At 41.2% G+C, this 17,409-nt stretch overlaps 1 protein-coding gene across 1 annotated transcript in view; it reads left to right on the top strand.

The window, feature by feature from the left end:
- The first annotated feature begins 17,366 nt into the window (after nt 1–17,366).
- The window catches only part of LOC103614118 (ubiquitin-conjugating enzyme E2 E2), a 205,495-nt gene continuing 205,452 nt past the window's right edge, over nt 17,367–17,409 (top strand). The window contains 1 exon segment of the mRNA XM_008631994.2: nt 17,367–17,389. The gene's annotated coding sequence lies outside the window, so the exon portion shown is untranslated.

The raw sequence follows: 17,409 nt of genomic DNA, 5'->3' as shown, positions 1-17,409 counted from the left end.
AGGTTGGAAAAGACCTACAGGATCATCAAGTCCAACCTTTGACTGAACTCCACTCTGCCAACTAAACCTTAACACTAAGAGCCATGTCCAGTCATTCCTTGAACACTTTAGGGAATGGTGACTCCACCAACGCCCTGGACAGCTCATTCCAAAGCTTAACCATCCTTTCAGTGGAAAAATCAGGAAAAATCAGGAAAAATCAGGAAAAATTCTTCCTGATATCCAAACCAAACCTCCCCTGGCACAGCTTGAGGTCATTTCCTCTTGTCCAGTCACTGGCAGCCTGGGAGAAGAGACCAATCTCCATCTCACTACACCCTCCTTTCAGGTAGTTGTAGAGAGTAATAAGGTCACCCTGAGCCTCCTTTTTTCCAGGCTAAACTCCAGCTCTCTCAGCTGCTCCCCATAGGACTTGTGCTCCAGAGCCTTCACCAGCTCTGTTGCCTTTCTCTGGACCCACTCCAGCACCTCAATGTCTTTCTTGTAATGAGGGGCCCAAAACTGGACACAGGATTTGAGGTGTGCCCTCACCAGTGCCGAGTACAGGGGGACAATCACTGCCCTGGTCCTGCAGGCCACACCATTGCTGATACAGGCCAGGATGCCATTGGCCTTCTTGGGCACCTGGGCACACGCTGGCTCATGCTCAGCTGCTGTTGACCAGCACCCCCAGGTCCTTTTCCACCAGGCAGATTTCCAGCCACTCTGCCCCAAGGCTATAGCACTGCAGGGTGTTGTGATGCAGCACTTTGCCTTGTTGAACCTTTCACAACTGGCCTCAGCCCACCAACCCAGACTGTCCAGATCCCTCTGCAGAGGCTTCCTACCCTCCAGCAGATCAACACTCCTGCCCAGCTTAGTGTCATCAGTAAACTTATTGAAGGTGCACTCAATCCCTTCATCCAAATCATCGATAAAGATAGTGCTGGCCTTAATCAATTTCCCACAACCTTTGGCAAAAAAACCCAGATAACCAAAGCCAACAACAGAGTGGAAAACCTCAAGTCCAAGAACCCCAAACCACTGTGAACCTTTACAGCTGATAGCGGTGCTTCAAAGGCTACCAGAAAAAAATATTCTGAATATAGAGTCAGAGTTGCTTCAGTGGAAACTGCTGTCTTTTTATTAGCAAATATAGATTTAAAAATCTGCCCAGCCAAAATTATATAGTACAAGGCCAAAAAGGAAAACAGAGCTCTACAGCAGGGAATTGCAAATCTGTTATGGTTTAGCAGATGGTCATTTCTTCTGTATTAGATGTCTTTATCCTGGCCTAAACTGTATCCCCTACAAATGGCAAAGAAATTCACAAATCTCCAAACCACAGCTGAGGTAGCCTGACTTGAACAGAGTAGGCCAGGATAGAAGTGTTTCCTCTTTTTTAAGATACTGATGTGTCTGGAGGTGAATTAAAGAAATCTCCTGCAGGAACAGCCCCAGATGACGAGACCCTTCATCACCTCTTTGGTTTTGTCTGTAATGGAGCTTCTTCTCCATTACTTTCTTTTTAAACTCTGTCTCCTCAAGTTGATTTGGGATGTACATTCCGTCAACATTTCTTGCGTCCTTAGTAATTTATCCTTTGAGATGGGTAGCTGGACATACAAGAAGATTTATGCTAGCCAATATTGGAAATCATAGGGGAGACAATAGAGAGCCTCACCTTAAAAATACTTGTGCTTAATCATCATAAAAAGCATAACAGTGAAAGGGTGGTGTGCCAGACTTTGCAACTGATGATGCTGACATAAAACTAGAGAAATGTGGCTGAATTCTATGGGGTTTTTACTTTATTTTTAGAGAAAGTAAAGGGGTGGTGCTTCGATAAGGATAGGGTGCTTGCCTCCGTGCTATCTGTCAAAGCAGGCTGCTCCACACTTCCTGCAGAAATTTAGCTGGAGCTTAAGCCATTGCCTTGTTGGAGGCAGCTGATCAGCTGCATCCTGCCTCCAGGCTGAGCTCCTGCAGGCAGTCTTTTAGAAACCAGACGTCTGCCTTCAAAAACAGCACTCAATGTTTTTCAAAATAAAGGAACGGAGGCAAAGCATATCACTCTCTTCAAGCATCGGACATCTGCATATTTATGGTACTTGAACTCTCACACCCGTCCCATGAGTTTCATGCCAGCATTCAGCCACTGATCCTCTGGTCCTGAGAGATATCTAGGTGCATGGGCTGCTACATGCAAATTATTACTGCTTGGAAAAGCAGTGGCTTCCTGAGCCTCCCCATGGAGAGCTGGGCAGATTTTCACTGGCATTATACTGCCTTTGGCTTTGGCTTCTTGCACTTCTGTACTGACCAAGGAGCCTTCCCTACCTGTGAGCCCCAGGTACGAGGAACCATTGTCACACAGTAACACGTCACAGCCCTCTCTCCCACCACATGGCACCTGCAGGCACTTTTACATGAAGTCACTTGTGGTATGGCTTGGCAGTCCTTGGCACACAAACCAAGTCAGAAAGGGGCTCCCGGTTATTGTTGCTTAGTTCTGAAGACCAAGTGGAAAACACATGTAAACACTAAAGTTTTGTTAAATTTTATCTGTCTGCTAGAGCTAATGTGCCAGAAGCTGGGGGCGAGGGGGGGAGAGAAGGAAGAGTAGAACAAAGGCTGGCTGCTTGCTGGCTGTTTGTCCTCAGGAGACTGATTTCCTGACGTCAGCCAGCAGCGAGTTCCTGACGTCACCCACCAGCACGGGCAGAGCCGAGCATTCCTTTTTTGCTTCTTTTGCTGCTGTTCAGAGTGACAGTTCACTGCTGATTATGCTGCTGTAACAAATGGGAGGCTGGACACTTTTGTATTTTCTTCTCCTGTAAACTCAGAGTAAATTAGATTTGGCGCTCCGCCAAGAACAAAATACAGTCTACTATTGTAAAAATTGTTATGGGCCAGATCTTCAAATCTTTACTACTGGTAAAGCGTGTTTGTCCAAATGTTGAGTTAGATAAGATATCTGATTTGACCCAGTATCTTTTACGTCTCTGCCTTTAACTCTCTTCCTCCCAGAACACACAAGCGAATACAGTCTTTAGAACAGAAAAAAATGATCTGCTTAAATAAGCAGTTCAGGATTCCCAGCTGTAACTATACCTGGTCTGGCTGATCGAAGATCTTTGTTTTGGAACAGTGCAATTAAAGTTTATAATATACAAATAAGAGCTCTGATGATCCCAACATGATTTGCATGGGTGGAATGAAATAAATCCAATGCACCCAGGAGGAGAAGGAAGGTATAAATAATGTAGTATCTAGGAGCCACAATAATAACTGCCTTACAGAAAGTTGGAAATTACTTCTGATTTCCTTGCTGCTTTTTCTAATGTTTGTAATTTTTTTTGTCTCCAAAGCCTCTCAGAGCCTGAATAAAAGAATACTTATGACATTTGTTAAAATTTTAAAGTGGATCTGTCCACAACTCTTACATGTTGGCTTTCTCTAAACTGCTCATTTCTAGCCAAAAGTCTTCTCTTACGCACTTCACAAGGGGGACAGAGCAGACAGCTTAATCTAATCCCAAAAGTGCAAATGTCAGACTAATTTATTTTTTGATGACTCCCACAAATGATTTTAAATAATTCCAAAATAGCTTATAGATGCACATTATATGTCCAGACATTAAAATCCAACAAGAAGAATCCAGTAAACAAAAGTTTATTATAATTGATTTGCCTATCTCTGTCTCACAAAATTTTCCCAGCATTGTCTGGATGCAATGATGCCTGCTGTCATGAATATGAATTACATGGTTTAGTATCTCTTCTTTGCTGTGAAAAAAATTATTAAAATAGAATTTTAAATGGAATCATTTTATAAAAGGTTACAAGTTATTAGAGAAAATGTACTTTTACAGTAAAATTATTTTTAAATGACAGGATATGGGATGGAGAGGCATTCTAGAAGGGCCAGAGACCAGTGGAGGAATTCCATTGTTTTCATGTGAAAAACCTGGTGCTTTAGTAATAGTCTTTTTTGATAATGAGATTTGTCTTAATTAATAGTCTGTTTAACATGTGCATTCCATTATCAGGAATTATTGTGCTTCAGAGACCTCTCAGTGTAAGTGAAGACACAGTGGAGGATGGTGTAAAGATGTTTGATGTAGAGGAAGCCACACTGGTTCCACAGCTGTGAGGAACAGATTCATGTTATTATGGTGCTGTGAATGGCAACTTCTGCCAAGGAGTGCTTTAGCTTGGAGGTTGAGTCTCTGCACCAATGGGATCACCCATGCCAGGCAAACACTACCCACCATAAGAAATGGACAAATGCATTTTTCACCAGGGCAGAAAATAATGTGGAATCACATTGCAGAGTAATATAGATGACTAAATCTAAAAATGGCCAGGTTGAACTGGTAGAGTAAAAAGTTGTTTAATCTTTGTTTGTATATAAGGGATCGAAAATAAGAAATATTACCTTCTTCTTTTTCATATCCTTTCTACTCTTACTGCTTCCACAACTCAGTTCACAAAATAGTCAGACTAGACACTCGTTTGCATCTATTTCTGCTGTCATAATACATTCTCAAAAGGTTTGAGGTAAGATAGCAATAAAAAAGCTAAGGCTTAACCTGCATGAAGGAATAAATATGGGTAACTGATGCCCACTGGGAGCAAAGCTGAGTGCTTCACTCTAGCAGAGGAGATGCCAAAATCATTCTATTTTCTTTACTGAGAGTACCATACCTATGATGACGTGTACCTCACAGATCTACACTAGTGTAATTGATTATTATATTTGCTAGCCTTCCAGATGTTGAGATGCATATTATTTTCCTAGGCCCAGATCCCTCCTTTAACAATGGTTAGGAATGTGTCCTTGGAGCCACTTTGTACTACTGTTCAAAGGTATGAACTGTCCCTGAAGTGATCATGCTAATTTCCTTCAGCAAGTGGATGTAGAAGAGTGCTCAGCCTACTGAAGGTAATGTCAATCCCATCTGAGTTTACTGAGTTTATGTGTTAAACCACTTTGTGACTGCGGAGTATTGCATATAAAAAGACTGAGAGTCTTCTGGGTGATCACCATCTGGGACTGCTGATCTGAGACAAGGGTGTGAAAGCATGCAGCCTGTGTGAATTGTCTGTATCCTCCCAGTTGCTGCTGCTCTGCGTCATTCTTTGAAGTATTCCCTAAGGAATGGCATACTACCCAGCCAAATCAAGCATGGTTAAATCTTTCTAAAATATCACATTTCCAAAACCGGTCTATTTCAGGTTGAAATAAGTTATGGCCATTGTTTGTATACATGATTCTTAAACCTAAAAACGTTTCTTTTACAGAGCAGAGAGAATCCCTCCTTGAAAGTGTGTTGAAGGAGTAGTGATAAATCAATTAGCAATAAGATACTTGGGGCTAGCTTGTTCAAACAATTCTCCTCTTGATCTATGCTTACTCTGTCAATCTCACTGAAATTTAGTTAAAGAATATTCCAAGACATTGATTCTTGAAATATGGTTGGCATTTCATGTTTAGTCAGACTGGCTTCATTCTGCATGTAAACTGACTTTAAGAAATCATTTTTTTATGGTTGAAAGTTAAGGGAAACTCTCAGTATTTCAGTGACTCCCTCCATACTAAGACTGACTTAACAAAGCATTCCATTTTGTCACTTAAACAGCACCTTTGACCAAAGCATTTGTGCTAAACTGTAAAATGACAGCCTGGGTCAGGGCAGAACTACAGGTATTGTTGGGAGAGCAGTAGAAGAAAGGACCCAAAGAGACAAGTGTCCCTGTTAATGTCATTGCTCTAACACTGCTGACCTGACCGGTTTGCTGATCAGTACACTGAAGGAAGTAGAGCTTCCTAGAAGCTGAGGCCCTTCTTTTCTTGGGCAGAAAGTACTGAAAAGCTAAGGAGGTTACTTTAGTTTTGGCCCTCCAGATCCACACAGCTCAGATCTAATGTATAGCTTATGCCTGGCCCATTACCCATATAACCCCACAATATTATAATTAGTTAAAGAAGATTCTCTTCTGACAGTACTATTCCTATTTTAACCAAACTCTCTCCCTTTCAGTACTTCTAATATTTTTGGGAGTTGCTGCTAATCTGGAAATATTTCCGACTTCTGAAAGCAGTCATTAATGAGACTGCTGCTACTGTACATTTGAATTCCACCCAGAGTTTTCCAGGTATGTTAAAAGTATGAAACAAGGCCACCATAAGATGTTCAAACTAAAAAGGAAGACCATCTAGTAAAAATGCTGTATCTCAAGAGGTTAGGGAGCACTACATTACCAGATTAATATATGTCCCAATATAGAGACGGCTGCAATTTCAATGATTGCCTCAGATTTTTAGCAATTCTGACTTTTAGTGTAGATGGCATCTTAGCAGATTTCATGCAGGGAGCATAAATAGCTGCTTTTACTTAAAACTGCATAGACCTGTACCCTCATGATAACAACATCTACAGTTATGCAGGAAATAATACTAGATATGTATCTGACAGGCTTTGTCTTTAAAGGTGGCTCAGATACTCAATATCTAGAAGGGAACAGCTCTCTGATTAACAGCCTCCCAATTTGTCACCAACCCACAGTCTGTGTGTTACAGCTTGTGAAGTGAGGGACTAAAACACATGCTCACACATCTGGAAGGAAAAAAATTCACAACAGATTGGATTGGGGGAGAGAAGATTATCCAGAGACAAAGTCAAGAAAAAGAACGTGTGTAAAGAGACACAAATAGAGTGGTTGGAAAAGGAAAGGGAGGAAGGAAGGGAGAAAATAGCAAGCTGTTCAGGTATGAAAGGCTTAGGTGAAGAAAAACAGGGAAAAAGTAGAAGGTAAGTGACAAAAAAGGCAAAAAGCAAACACAAAAGCAGAGAAAGGACATTGGGAGGCTTACTCAAACAGAATTAAATGTGAGATACTCACCACAGATTTTTCTCCCTAGTTCACCTCTTCACTTGCTGTAGGGGCCTTTTTTTTTTTGCTTTGGTTTTGTGGATTTTTAAAGCTTAAAATACTCAGCTCCATCTTCATTATCTCAAGGTAGTTAATGAAAGGGGACTTCATTCCAGATGCCAAAACCTGTTTGCTACTAAATAAATTAATGAATAAGGCCATAAGATGACAGATAAGTCAAATTTATAATACATTATCATCTGTTCCCTGAAGGGATAGAAGGGATAAAATAGTTTATTCACAGAAAGACACATTTTGCCTTGGATCACAACCCTTTAAGGCAACATTATGTGGAAAACAGGCGTTATACAGAGTTGTCCTAACAGTCACAGTGGCTGCAGAAGGCCAGCAATGAAAGTAATCCCTGTCTTCAGACAATGAAGTATGAAGCATCACAAGAAGGAATCGGGAAGTGAGATGGGCTGTGGTTTTTCACTTTCACACAGATCCTAAGGTGTCTATGTGAAGAGCCCTCTGAGGCAGACAGAAGGCCACTTGGTACTTTGTGTACATGGAAAATCTGAAAAAGACTGTAAGCAAAAGAAGAGGAAGGTTTTGCTGAGGCACATACCCTCCCAGGGTGCTTTTGGTACCATGACTCTTTGCACGAGTATGTGGCCTTAGAATATAAACTGTGACAGAAGTGAGGTTTGGAGAAAAAAGCTCTCAAAAACTACTGTATTTATATGAAAAACTGGTAATAAAAAGAAAATAGAAACAGAAAAACTTAGGTATCCACTATGGACAAAGATGACAGACTGACACATGGAACCTGCCAGGTACTCATGCAAAAGGGAAATACCTGGCAAATGAAACATTGTTGACTGACTACTGTTTTGAAGTAAATATTTTCAACAATATTTTTCTTTGCAGTAAAGTTGGTTGGTTGATTTCTTCTGCATCCCTGAGATACAAGGGCTAGATGTGGATCTAAACTGAGACCCCTTGGGATAGCACATCAAGCCTTAAATCTTTGCTACAAGTAGTGGGTAATGTGAGTCCCAATTTTGATCCCACCTAAAAGAATGCTAGGTAGAGGTCTACAGCTTGCAGTAAATAGTGACAAACTAAACTGAAGGTGTTGAAGTGTTGGCTGCTCTTCTCCCAGGAATCTTTACAGAGGTTACCAGGCTTCTCCCTCAGGTTGCTCCTAACAGCAGGGAGCTGAACAGCTCATGAATCAGCTCTAAACCACCACAGACTACAGCTTGGCCTGTTAAGGCAAACCAACATTGATTTTGGTGTATGCTGAACTGCAAGGTTCAGAAGCTGATTCACAAGCCATTTGGTCACCCCTGCTACAGGGTAAATGCCTATGGAAGACAGCAGAGATGGGGGCTTTCTTTTTTTGCTTCAGCCACTGCACTTTCACATTAGCTATGTGCCAATACATATATGGGAAGTTCACAGTAGAGAAGACCACAAAACAAACAGCTTAAAGGAAAGTTCCAGCTTAGCCTGAAACTTTGATAATAATCATTTGTAGTTTGCTTAGGATCTCTGTCTTCTCATATCGTTGTTAAAACTGTACATTATTGTTGCTACCAAGAATACAGCTGCAACCTGAGATCTCAGATGCCTATTTCCTTCTGTTCCTGGAGTGAAAAATGGTATTTAATTCACATTTACAGCTATGCTGTGGAAAATTAAAGCTCTTGCAGCATTCACTGATGCTTCCAAGAATTATATTAATATTTGGCATCTTGACCTGAAGGATTCATAAATCTATACAAATATCGGAGAGAGGGGGGGCTGAGTTCTTAACATCCATGTAACTAGGATATACTTTTATGAAAGAGAAACTGAGGAAATGTTGCTCAGTTTGTGTAGTTACACAAATTTGCTTAGCTCTTCTTACTTTATATTCTATGTTTTACCGGAAAAGACCATTCTTACTCCACAACACTTATAACAAAATCTGATGCCTCATAAAACTACACCAGTTTAGATTTTCATTGTAAGTTTAAAACTTAGTTCATTTTTAGAAAAAGCCTTGCTATGACATTCATTAACTGTTGAGTTAATCTAGATACAGTTTTGAGCAAACTTGTCTATAGATATGGTTTGGTGATCAAACTACATGAAGTAAATGAAACCAGATCATCCAAGCTTTGACGCTTCTAAGTCAGTTTTGGTTTGCATTTTGAGTTCCAGACCAAAGCCACAGTTGAGGGAAAGAACCGTTATGAATCAGAATAAAGAAAATGCTCCTGGGAGGTTCTACCTAAAGAAACCCACAGACTTTTCTGCAGTTCTCTATTTTGCCTATAAAATTAAAGAATGCTTGAATCCTTCCTTCAGAAATAAAGATATAGTCTCCTGTCAGAGAGCTTGTCCTTGTCAGAGTTTCAAAATACAGACACATTTTAAGGAGCACATTCCCTACAGTACCTTCAGGACTGTTTTATTAAAATACAAACACAGCAGATAATGTATGGCAACATTAAAAAAGGTTTTATAGTGGCAATTAGGATTTTATCCAAAGTCCATTAATGCCAATGGGATCTTTCCATTTATTTCCAAGGAGTTTGCAGTAGGTTTGCATGAAAAAAGAAGTACACTCGTTTCTAAGTATATCCTATTCCACCCAGGTGAGAGGAAACCTGTGTCTCTTTCACATGCCTCCCTTACCTTCTGGGCTCTTACCAATGTTTTTTTAATTACCAGTAACGGGCAGACCATTATATTTAAATTGCCATCCAATTTCTGGCCCATTGTTTCAGATCTGTGGGCTCTGCGAGCAGATGCTGAGGCAGCTGTGCAGCTCACAGCTTCCATGGCATTTCACCTCAAGAGAGATGCAGCACAGCAAGCCACTTAGCTGGCATCCCCTGCCACCGGGAACTTTGGTCCGGTAACACAGCGCAGTCTAAGCTGGCAGCGTGCAGGAGGGAAAAGCTATTGTTGAAACTCCTCCAAAACCAAATTATATCCCCCATTGTCTCAAAGGAATAATAAACCCTGGCTGGCTGATTGTGGAATATAATAATAATCTAGCTGAATTAGTGCGCATTCCTGGGAGTGGCTGATTTCTGCTTTTTCCCAACAGCACTTTTTTTCAAGATAATAATTCTTCTCTGGAAAACAGGATTTATATATACATAACTATGTGGAAAATAAATTTAAGAAATTTAGAAATATTATACTCACTGTGTGAGCATAATCAAAATAAAACACTATTTAGCAAAAAATACATGGCTGTTGAAAGTGGTTTTACTGACAGAGTGTCAGGGTTCTGAGGGCATTTGCCAGCCCAAATCTCCTTGTCCAGACTCCCCTGGAGATTCCCCCACCCTGCCCAGGGTTCCATGTTAGACCTGCCAGGACTGTCAGCCTCATCCCAAAGGAGGTTCCCAACGTCCAGGACAGAGCATCGTGCACTGTATTGCAAGGAATTTCAAACAAAAATATCTTCACTGAGACTGACCGTTCACTCATCATGTCAGGTCTGTTTGTCCCACTTGGTCTGAACTGGATGCTTGAAAACCTTACTACTTCATCAGCACACAGTTGCAGGGTGTGTTTGAATCGGTAACTCACAATTTGTTATTTCAATGTATTTTTCCAGTTAGTGGTGGATTGTGGTGTTTTTCAGTTTAAGTAAGTCATACCTTTGATCTCATGAGTAAAAACCCAAAGTCTTGATGTCATCAAGTAATTTAACACCTATTTGCGATCCTGACAATCATGATTCACAAGCTAAGGATCCTGAAGTCTTGCCTGCAGAGGTTATCCTAGCAGAGCAAGCATTGCCACTTTCACCAAAGCATAGGCAGAAGCACCTCTTCAAAATGTGTAGCGGTTAGACCTTTGACTGAGGATGCCAGGGACACAGACACAAGCCATCTGTGTTCCTGGAAGGACTCTCTATCTCACACTGCTATCTTGAAAACACGCAGTGGTGTGGGAAGGGGACAGGGGACTTCCTAATCTCTCTTGCTAATGCTGTTCCATTTTGAATGGGATCATTAAATATTAAAAGAGTGAAAGATCAAAAGATAGAGAATGACTTTTAGCCTGTTTGTTAGGCATCTCACGTTTTCAGTTCCAACCCAGTGAAGATGTAGGTATATTTTAGAGAGAAGAGATGCAATGAGAGAGAACAAATAAGCACCAAAATGCTGTAGTGGTTAGGACACACTTCTGAGAGTTATAAGCTGTGGGGCAGCTTCTTTTGCTTAATCTTCTTTTGAAAATCTTTCAGGCAGCAGACAGAACTAAATTTCTACTTCCTGCATTATCAGTGATGCCTCTGTCAGCAGAAGACTGGACAGGAAAAGGCCTTCTGCTAGATCCAGGATATCATGAACTCATCGGAGATACTGGCACTATGTTCTAACCAACTGAGCTAATCTACCTGGAGTTAAAGCCCCAATCAGAGGTGTGTACCCATATTTGTGGAAGACTCTGTGCTGATGTCATCTCTCTCCCTGCCACTTCCTAATGACTAGGTTAAGTGGATAACTACTCAGCCAAATATTTGTGGACCTCCACTGTCTAAATACCTAGCTCTGCTGCTGTATCTCCCTTGAAATACATGGCCTTCCCTGAGAATTTTGTAATTCACTAGCCTCTACAGCATCAATAGTTAGAAATTGCAACAGATACCAAATTGCCTTTGTGGGCCTAGTCCTCAGCTATGCCATGAGCTTCAGAGCCAAAAATTTGCCAAACACAGGAAATGGAGACAAAGAAATGCTTCAAAGACAAACCGTGTGCTGGATTCTCTAATTACATTCCACTTTTCCAAATTAACTGTAAAATGCAAGAAGAATCCACTTTGCAGAGGTAGAAATGTCTATGTAAGGTGCAAAGCTGGTCCAAATAAGGGTCCACTTGGATTAAAGTACAGTCATTAGTACAGCTACAGAGGGTCTTAACTGAGTTATAAGGTTAAGCAAAATTCTTTCAAGCACCCATTATGATAAGATGAAGACGTCCAAGAGTCCACTTTTGTACAGCTCAGGGCTTCGAACTGTGGTAAGGATACTCAGGAAAAAAGTCTGCTTACTTTGGAAGTAGATATGTGTTCCTGTGTTGTGCTTTCCAGCTTTCTAAAATAAATGTTTGCCTCACCTGTATCCTCCCCACTGCCTCTCCACGACTTTGCAGCCTTGGGAACAGCTCTAGTGTGATTAAGAGAGTGTGTCCCTACTCTGAAGTTGCTGCACTCACTGCTTGCTTCATTTTGTGCAGTTGAGGAAGATGAGCACTTGCTGTTTTGATTCCTGCTCCCTGAAGTTCTACAGATGTAGCTTAGGGAAGAGCAGAGAGAAGTTTGCCAGGTTCTGCCTAGATGTACAGGCAAGAGATTCCATTTATTCCCTGCAATAGTTACCACCAAGGATGAGACAAAAGACGTTTGATTTTTTTCTTCCTTTGTTTGTCCTTGGATTTAGCCACTGGCAGCTGCTGTATTGGCACTAGTTGTGCATAAGGTTCCATAAAGCAGAAGGAATAATTTAGGCTTATCAAACTGCAGACATTCCCCTTCGTCCCTTCCAGCTACAGCCCAATCAGGCTCTTTGGCTAGGATCTTCAGGAAACAACTGCAAAATATGACAAGTCTGACTTACTACTGCAGGGGACTTCCTCTTCACTGGGGGAATCCCCGGCAGAGAACATGCGGGTATTTTCCACTGCGTTCGAGGCAGACAGTCTGCTTGAGACTGATTGTGGTCCACTGGGTTCCTCAAATATATTTGGTCACTCCTATTGAAGGGACTGAACAAGCCTGCTTATGGAGTTTGGTTTGCTGTGGTCGATGCGGAGCCTGCTCCCTAGACATGCATTAATCATGCATTAAGCACAGAGAACATTAGCCCACATTCTTCTGGAACCTTAACTTTATTAAAAGGGAACATGAGAGCCCACGGCTTCTTTTTCTGTGTAAAGATGTAACTTTCTCAATAGAATCACACGAAATCCTCAAAATTTTACCCATCTTTAATCAGAAAACCAAGCTCTGATCCTGTGAATTAAGAGGTTATGAAACCAACAGAAAATAATAGGAATGCGGAGGTGCTGAAGAGAGTGTGGAAATAACACCTAAAACACCCCAATTTTCTTTTCTAACCTATCTTCACTTTTCAACATTCTCTCCCACATATGGTGATGAATTAAGACAGGCAATGCAGGGAATTCTTCCAGTTACAGGTCAATGCATTACAATAGCTCTGAAAATAAAGATTTTTCCCTTCACTATGTACAATATGAAATTTTTAAAGCAGCGGCTTACTCTAGGATTCAGTTGTCAACAATTTCTGTCTAGAAACTATCAGAGAATTATCCTGTGCAATTATGTTATAGTTAGGCTCTAAACCAGCACATAGAAACAAACCTCTGTATCCGGACATTACACAGTTAATTTATTCCTATCTTAAACAAAAATACAAGCTTTCATTTAGGACACGGAAGCAAGTTATTACCTCCTTCTAACCCACTCCTAATACGTTTTATCTTTATTCTTTACAATCCTGGATAGCAAAGCAGCTGAGAGTCACCAGGATTTCTGATGCCACACGGTTATTGTCCCAGTTGTTTGTTCTGGTTCCAGCTGAATGACAGTGAGAGCTGTTCTGCTTCTGAGCAAAGGGGAGGAGGAGCTGCAAATTCTTAGATTTTTAGGCTAGAATGAAAGAGACCTTAAAAGCTGTTTGCCACACAACTTACAACTCCTTTTGTATTTAATGGCCTGAAAATATTAGAGTGAATAAATGCTAATGATTTGGGGGTTTGCAGTATTGTAGAGCAAATAAAGAAGTCGGGCTAGCAATAACTTGCCTCTGTGTTCACACAATCATTTTACATCAGAATGCCATGAAAATACTTCAAACAGATTTCTGTCAAGGCATTGTTTGAATAATAGGCTTACCTAGTGTTCAGGATTCAATCAATGTTTTCCTTGATATAGGATGTCATTTTGTAAGTGATGAGGACATACACAATTAACTGAAAACTCTAATTAAATTTCTGCTGCAGATATCTTCCTTGCTGTACCACTTTATTTTACATGCTGAGAGAAGAGAAACAAAATGAAGAATCCTGATCTCTGAATCACTCAGATACTGCATTTTCAGACACAGCTGGCACTTCAGAGATCAGGGTACCTGTGAATTTCAGTTTACATTTGCCAACATACAGAGTGGGATTCATCCAAGTGGCAACAAAAGCAAAGCAAGATTGTAGAAAAAAAATAAATTAGATGCAGTGTGAGAATAAACTATCTACAAATAGGAGAAAGAGAACTATAAGAGAGGGAAAAAATAGAGAACAGGCCAGGTCCTCTGGATGGTCCTTACAGCTTTGTGCCATCGCAGTAGCATAAGGAAAAACAGCTATGGGAGAAGAATCCTGGAACAGCATAAAGCTACTGCAGAAACTCGTTACTCTGTCCCCACCTCAGCTCAGGATGGAGGATCAGACTGGGAAAGAGAGGGCCTGCTGCTGAGAGCTGCCTGCTCTCCAAACAGTCCCATGGAGCCCAACTCCCAGCAGGGGAGAGATGGGGGAACAACACAGGCTGTGACAGCTCCTGTGGAGCTGGAAAGTGGATTCAGGTAAAGAATGAATAAAGGCATCTTTGTCCCCATTCCTCCAAGCTTCTGTGGCTAATAGTTCAGATGGATGAAACAAACTGGCTCATTAGGACTTGGTTGGAACAGATTGATATAACAATCAGGCACACCATGGACAAATGAATATTGCCATCTCGCGTTTAAATATAAAATATTAAAGTTTTGAAAGAGAGAGATGCTCTCATAAGAGAGATAGTTATGTCTTCATTTATACCACGGTTGAGATGATTTCTCATCTTTCCTCTACCTCAGAAAACTAAACCCTTTCTACCAGTTATAACTTGACAATGGCGTTCATTCAATGACTTTAACAGTGATATAAAAATGACATGTCCTTTTAAATGGGAATGAACAGTAGTGGATAAATAGAAATGCAGAAAAAACATCAAAGTTGCATTTTCCAATTCCTTATTTTGACATGGAACAGTATTTCCCTGGTTTTTAACTAAACAGAAATGGACAAAACTCGCCATAATTGAGTACAGCTCTCAGTACAACTAAAAAAGTAAAAAAACCCTGAAAAATCTAAATAGATTTATTACTTCTTTAAATTAAACACTTCTAAATGGAAACTTTGCTCAGGTTTCTCCAACTTCATAGATTTTGACTGACATATATGTCCTTATAAGACACTTTAAATCAAGAGCCCTTAACAGAAGTGTCCTTAACTGTAACAGTTTTAAAGCGTGACTGCCTGTGCCAGGTGAGATGAACTCCAGTGGGTCTCTGCAAGGAGGCTCCTAGCCTCTGTGAGAGTAAAGAATTCGAGTTGCTTTGGATATGTCTGGTGGTGTAAATAGTGTCAGCTTGTAGAAACCACATAAAACTAAGCATGGGGGGAATGAAAAAAAGAGAAAAGAGTGTAACTTGTATGCCTTAGCACTCCAGCATGGGTGAAATCGAACACTGGAGTATTGCCACTCACTTCAAAAGGGCCAGGATTTCAACCTATATAATCCAAACTTAGAAAAGCCTTCCCAAGAATTTTGAGCAACATTATGCAACCTTTAACATCTGAGGGCCAAACACGTTATTTTAAAAGGTCAAAAGGATAAAAATGGGAGCAGCTGACTACCCTGCCCTACTCTCTTTATACTGCATAGGTAGGGCTCATTCAAAACCTCTGCTTTTAAAACAGGGCACACCTCAGTGTGTATGTTCTATTCATAAGGCAGTACAAACTGTCTGCCTGGTTTAGTTGTCCTTAATTTAAGCCTTAGCATTTAGGGCTCTGGGCCAGAGGTTACACACCAAAAGAAAAAAATCAGGGCCTGACTCGTGATGACTCAAGCCTCTCACTCGGTGCTGAAACACTTCAGCACTCCCTTGATTATTTTGGCACTGGGAATTTATGACCCAGATTCTGGGACACTGTATGGCCCCATCCTGCCCCTGTCTCAATTAGGCTATTCACTCAGCTTCTCTCTCTGTGCTTCCTGCAAACCCTAGCAGGAAAGATCTGTAATGAAGCACCATGAACTCTCACCACAGAGAAGTCCTGAGATGGGCTGAGGAGTTGACATAGATGCACGCATGCCTCCTTTAAGGCATCTTTATGCAGTCAGAGCAACACCAAGGAAATACGGTTAGAAGAATCATTTAGAATCGAATTTTATTACTTCCTGGATGGTTTTCAGGAGGTCTGTTTTTGAATGACTGAAAGGAGAAAGCATGATTTAAGCGATTTTAGAGAGGGGAACCATGATGCCAAGAATGTACAATACACCTTTCAGCACAATGAGAAACATTACTTGCAGGAGGTTTGCATTTTTTGAAGGACTTTCACACATCATATTCTATTAATTACTTTGTCATTAGTCCCTTGGAGAAGTCAGTGTATGCTAGCAGATAGAAATCCACCTAGCTGATATTAGGAGCTTTTCTCCCATCATAAGCAGGAAAATACCTTGTAAATGCACATGGAACAGGAAGAACTAGCTGACTGTGGTATTTTTAGGTTTAGGTGAAAATGCCACTGGGATAATTTAGCAAAGAAATAGGAAGAGGAAATAAACCAAGTTATTTAAAAACAATTCCTCAACAAAGAAAAATATTAGTTTTATGTACAGGGAAACTGCAAAAAGCACTTATGTTACCGGGATATAATATAATAGCAGGTGTCAATAATGTTTCTAATCCTTATATATCTCAGTGATGCTTCAAGTTCTCAACTTCTGCATGTTTGATGGCACTGACTCCACCTACACCTCAACCATAAGTCAGAAAAAATACAATACTTCACAGCTCAAGCAGGGAGAAACTTTTCCTCCTACATGTGGAATGGTGAGAACACATTTGATTTTTTAAATTCCCTGTAGTTGTTAAAAGAGAGAAAACATTGTAACTTGCCATTACCCCTTTACCCTTGGCTGGTATATTTCACTGTTAGAGGAAGAAAGGTTTGAGGTGATAGAAGTTTACATAACACAGCTAAGCATATTATGTAAAGATTAAAGCAGCAGGGTCGGCACAGGGACAGAAGCATCTCACTCGGCCAGCCCAGCCGGGGTTACCTGACAGCCAGTTCTTCTGGAGGTTTGTTTTGTTCCAGGTTAATATTCCCACCAAACAACTAACATTTAAGTGCGGCTCTGCCTTGGCCTCTCCCATTCCTGACTGCGATGCTTTCCACAGAGGCAATGCCTGCCTGCGTGGGAGGTGAGGTTCATTTACCTGGCCACAGTCAGGCGACAGCGCCTATCTCCAGCTGGGATGCTGCACGTCACCCGGTGCCGCCAGTGCCCGGGGGCGGTTTGTGCCACTCAGCCGTGCTAATGCCACGCAGTGGTCGAAACTACCACGGTAACACAAAGTGCGGCCACCAAGTGCCAAGGGCCTGGGCCCTCCCTGCACGCCGGCGGAGGCACCGCGTGCCCTCGCACCGCCCCTCCCCAGGTACCGCGTCCCTCCCCGCC

Source organism: Corvus brachyrhynchos, unplaced genomic scaffold (assembly GCF_000691975.1).
Source record: "Corvus brachyrhynchos isolate BGI_N302 unplaced genomic scaffold, ASM69197v1 scaffold53, whole genome shotgun sequence".
Classification (NCBI taxonomy): domain Eukaryota; kingdom Metazoa; phylum Chordata; class Aves; order Passeriformes; family Corvidae; genus Corvus; species Corvus brachyrhynchos.
This window is presented reverse-complemented; position numbering and strand designations above follow the sequence as displayed.